General features: G+C 38.1%; 1 non-coding gene across 1 annotated transcript; it reads left to right on the top strand.

The window, feature by feature from the left end:
* The first annotated feature begins 4,398 nt into the window (after window positions 1-4,398).
* Window positions 4,399-4,505, top strand: LOC131247697 (small nucleolar RNA R71). Its single transcript, XR_009171969.1, has one exon. It is a non-coding gene; the product is annotated as a small nucleolar RNA R71 (small nucleolar RNA).
* The last annotated feature ends 1,051 nt before the right edge of the window (window positions 4,506-5,556 follow it).

The following is a 5,556-nucleotide window of genomic DNA, read 5'->3' as shown; positions in this document are numbered from 1 at the left end:
AGTGGAAGATGTTGTGGCCGATTTGTTCTTTGGCTTATTCTTTCTTCAGCCCGGTGTACTAGCCGATGAAGGTGTTGTTCTTTTCTTTTGTTAAAGCTCAATCTTGGAAGAAAGTTGATCTATAATCTCTTCCTGAGACTTATTTATTAATTTTTTTATAATGGCCCTCCCACCAAGAAGCAAAAGTATCCGTTGCCTATGGTTGGTTTGGATAGCAAGGAAGATCAAGAGCTTAGCTAGCTTCTTGAAAAGAAGAATGGACAAACTGGTAGAGTTTAGTGTTGTTGGCGACCGGCCAATTGAAAGGGAGTTGATTGCAAGTTGTTTGGGTGAATGGATGAGGGATGCATTGGACTAAGTCAAACTGTCGAACAAGCAAGTTTGGGTATTACTGCTCAATCCCAGCCTTAACATTTTTTCTGGTGTCAATCGTACCTCTGTAGGTAAGGTCCCTACATGTGAGATTGCTTTCCCAAGCCAGGTGTGTTTGAGATAGCACTTGGTCATTCTCATGTTCAAATCGGCCAGTGAACTAACCAAGGTCGTATTCTCCATGAATTGGAGTGAACGATAGACTCCACTTGCTTTTATTTAAAGAAAAGAATAAATTGGTCATATATCAAAAAAAGAAACATGATTAGATTGATTGAGGGGAGATGATGATGCGTTTGTCGTGGGAAGAATAAACGGCTTCGGAGTGGATGGGGTCGCGTACGAGAGAAGGACGAAAATACTCAAAGATCCACATCTAGATAAGCCACAACCATCATTCTTCAAGAAATAGACCTTTAGTGGTGACTTTGTAAATACCCCTGTACATGCGACCATCTATAAAAGGTGCCAAAGAACATATGGACCTTAAACAAGTGCCTCAGCCAGATAAACGTACTCATTAGTGACTTATAAGGAATTCATACAAAGTAGATGATGACAAATCCAGAGAAGAAGGAAGGCCGTGTGTTCCTCGCAATCAGCCGATCCCCTATGTTTACATTAAGCTTACATGAAATGAGAATAGGCTTTACTGGCTTTATTTAAAAAATTATTGGTTTCTTTCTATTTGAAACCAGGGTAAACGGCTTCACCACAGGGAAGAAATTGAGTTAAAGCTATAATATCAAAAATGGTTAGGCTCATAGGGCCGCATGTCCACAACCCCAAGTGTAGGGTCACGATGTAGTAATAATCTCAGTAAGATTGAGGTTGAATCCACGGGGACTGAACCTTGTACGTATTCTAAAAGTAACCAGAACTAGAACTAGAAGATGTAATCTAAATCAGGAGAATGTAAAAGAATAATAGTGAATTATTAAACTAAAGCTTGTAAAATTCAAAGGTAGGAAACTAGGGTTTCCAAGGATCCACTTGTAGACGTCAGGGAGATCTATGCTTGATTCAAAACACAACTGGAATTAGAGTCCCATCTTCATCCAATTGGAAGATATCTCATTAAAACTCAACTATGAACTTCCTTTGATCTAGTTCTCAAGAGATTAGAGGTATTAAAACTAGAATTAATTCCATCACAAAACCATGCCCATGAGACAAAGCAAACAACAGAATGTACCAATCCACAACCAATCTGGGAGAATTATGAACGTTAGGAAGGATTCCATCATCCAACCATGTCTATGAGACAATGATGAACAATATGGTTCCCAAGTTCACATCCCCTATAATGAAAAGAACATACTCTAAGTTATCGCAGATCTATTGTAATTTAAGTCACAAAAAACCATTAAAATCTAAAAGTATTTCTTAAAATCAAACTAAATTTAAAGGTAGTTCAACTTAACATGAATCAAAGCCATAAAAGATATCTCATCACGCTACAAGCTTCACCTCTTAACCCTAGCTAAGAGGTTTAGCCAATCACAGACATGATTGAACTAAAATCTCAGAAAAACATCAAGGAAAACAAAGAAGGAAAGAGAAGGAAGAACTTTAGGGCCGACCACACACTCTCTCTCTTTCTTCCCATGGCTGCCTCCACACATCCTCAGATCACGTCCTTTCGCACACCTCCTCTCTCTCTTCTCTCTTTCCTTTATAGGAGTGGTGAAGGTCGGCTGCATGCGTAAGTCTTGTTTACGCAGCCAAGAACTCCTCTGTGTAAGTTTCGTTATGCAGCCAAGAACTCCTCTGTGTAAGTTTTGTTATGCGGTCAAGAATGTGTTGGTCATGAAACACCTTCACCCTGTCCTTGTAAATTCTCGAGTTCTTGTATGCATCATTCCGGATTTCTTCAAGTTCATTCAACTGAAGTTTACGTAGCAAGCCAACATTGTCCAAATTGAAATTTATATTTTTGATCGCCCAGTAGGCTCTCCTCAAGACAGGGCTAAATTCTCGAGTTCTCTCTCTTCTCTCTCCTTGAGATAAATGCAGTGAGTATAAATCGAAGGGTCAATTCCCTTGAGGTCCGCAATCATCCATCCAAGGACTCTGTTATGCTCAATGAGAGTAGATATCAGCATACTCTCCTATTCTTGCTCAAGGTGGGAAGAAATCACCATCGGGTATGTCTCATCTTAACCTAAATAGATATATTTCAAATCAGAAGGCAAAGGTTTTTAGTCAAGCTTCTGTGCCTTGAGGTTAGACAGTAGAGGCACTTCTTTATTTTGGGGCAACTCTTCAAATTATGGCATCTACTGGTTAACTTCAAGTACCAGCATAGTAGTAGGCATGGCCCCCATCTCCCTAATCATGTCATCATCAAAATATAAGAGTGAGTCAAGAACGTCTCCAGAGGATCAGAGGATAAGGTCAAATGTGTTATATCTTCCACAAAAGAGTCAATCATGTTCATGTCGTGGAAATTGTCATCATCCTCTAACCGTCTGCCTGTATTGAAAAAGATATTTAACTCCAATGTCATATTCCCAAAAGACATACTCCTAGCTCCATTCCTTCAATTAATGATTACATTTGAAGTGGCAAGGAATGGGCAACCAAGAATGACGGGAATCTAAGTGCTCATGTGATTGATGGGTTCAGTATCTAGGACGATAAAATTTATAAGGTAGTAGAATCTGTCAACTTGGACCAACACATCCTCAATTATCCCTCCCGGTACACGAACTGAGCAATCAGCAAGTTGTAATGTGGTTAGGGTGGGTTTTAATTCACACAAACCTAATTGTTTGTACACCGAGTAGGGAATTAGATTTACACTCGCTCCTAGTCAAGTAGTGTGTTCTCAATTCGGTAGTTCCTGATTACACAAGGTATAGTTGGGCTATCGGTATCTTTGAATTTCTTTGGCACATCTTGCTTTAGGATGGCACTCACTTTCTCAGTTAAGAAGATTTTCTTTTAAATATTTTATCATCTTTTGGTCGTACATAAGTATTTCAGAAATTTGACATATGAAGGTATTTGTTTAACCGCATCCAGTAGAGGAATATTGACCTTCACTTGTTTCGACACCTCTAGAATGTCTTAAGAGTTAAAGAGAGGTTTTGGTGCAAACAACCGTTGGGGGAATGGGGCAATCGGCTTGTCTTAAAGTTTCTGTTCTAATTCTTATAGAGCAATACTAGGTTTATCATTGTTATCCTCTTCCGAGTCCTTAGGCTTTTCAGCCCTAACTGGAATAGTTTTGTCAATGGTCTTCCCACTTCTAAGAGTGGAGATAGATTTAGCTTGATCCATCTAATCTAAAGAGCTTGGATCACTTATCTCGTATTGTGGTTTAGGATTGGGGAGAGGTTGAGCAGGAAGCATCCCCCTTTCTATAATTATAATATGTGAATCTATCTTTTATATATATTTCGTAAGTTCTCATATTATTTGAGTAAGCTCTTGAGTTTGTGTGAAATTTTGAACCAGTTCCTCTTGAGGTTTCACTTGATTTGGAATTTGATTAAAGAAACCTTGAGGAGTAGCAATTTGTCCATTCCTCCAACTGAAGTTTGGATGATTTCTCCAACTAGGATTATATGTATTGGAGGTAGGTCCATTGAAAGGTCTTTATTAATTGTTCACGGCATTGGATTGCTCATTCAACACCTCTTGAAAAGCAGTTATTGTTGGACAATTTTCAATTGAGTGAACGTTGTAAGCACAAATACCGTAAACAGTTTCCTTTACCTTATCCTTCTTTAGTTTCATGGCCTCGAATTTTCTTATAAGAGTAGACACTTTAGCATTGATATCATCATCCTCTTTTAGAAGGTATAATCCGCCCCTCTCCTTTGATTGAGTGGGCCTAGAAGTGGTGCTTGATTTTGGGTAAGTGTCCCATGATTATGCATTTTTAGCATTCTATTCAAGTAGTCTCACACATCATTGACATTTTTATTCATGAATTTCCCATTGCACATTGTCTCAACCAATTGGTGTATGGAAGATGTCAGACCATCATAGAAAAAGTGTGTAATACGCTACGTTTCAAAACCATGTTGTGGGCATGAACTGACAAGATCCTTGAACCTTTCCTAACATTGGAAGAATGTTTCATCCTCATTTTGGGCGAAGTTCATGATTGACTTTCTAAGGGTGTACGTTTTATGATGTGGAAAAAATTTCTTTATGAACTCTCTTATCATGTCATTCCATGTGCCAATAGATCTGAGACTTAGTGAATGCAACCACGTCTTAGCTTTCTCTTTCAAAGAAAAGGGAAAGAGATTCAGTCTGACCGTGTCCTCAAATACATTTGGAAAGTATAAAGTGGCTATGATCTCATCAAACTCTTTCAAGTGCAAATATGGACTTTCAGATTCAACTCCATGGAATTTTGGAAGGAATTAGATCACCCCTGGATAATGTCCATATGTCCCATATTTTCTGAAAAAACCATGCATGTGGGTGTACTCATCCCCGCTGGTTGTAAATAATCTCACAAAGTACAAGGAGAGGGTGCTTTATGCACCTCATTCTCATCCTGGACTTCCTCAACCCTAGGTTGAGATTGTTTTACCAGTTGATTAACTGGTTGATTTGTAGCCATCACTTCAATTAACTCTGAGGATCTCGAGTGGTGTCTAATCTTGTGATGGCTAGATAACCCCTCAACCAATCCTCCTTCACTCAAAAGACGTCGAGTGTTGTCACGAACCCACTTGGGCATGAATCACTCTCAGCCCTCAGTTTCAGATTCTACCTAAACCTAAAAGAGAGAAAGGAAATAGAAATCTAAAAACAGAAAGAAAGAAAGAGTTGGAGAGAAGTTACCAAATTAGACGTTCCTGATTAAAATCCTGCAAACAAAATAAAACAAGTCAGTTTCTAAAAATAGAAATTCTAAAATTAGAAAGTTTCTAAAAATAGAAAATAAACCTTAATCCTAAAAATAGAAAAATAAAAATGTTAGAAAGAGATTACCAATTTAGAAAGTCTCTATCAACATCCCACAAAATAGGAAAATTAGGTTAGTTTCTAAAAATCAAATAGAAAAACCTAAACTTAAAATTAGAAAACCCTAATCTTAACTTAATTATAAAACTAGTCAATCTCAGAAAAACACAACCGTCAATCCTCGGCAACGGTGCCAAAAACTTATTCACAACTCCAAGTGTAAGGTCGCAATGTAGTAATAATCTCGGTAAG

The sequence above is a fragment of the Magnolia sinica genome, chromosome 5 (assembly GCF_029962835.1).
Source record: "Magnolia sinica isolate HGM2019 chromosome 5, MsV1, whole genome shotgun sequence".
NCBI lineage: Eukaryota > Viridiplantae > Streptophyta > Magnoliopsida > Magnoliales > Magnoliaceae > Magnolia > Magnolia sinica.
Note: the sequence above shows the minus strand (reverse complement) of the source record. Positions and strands in the feature narration are given on the sequence as shown.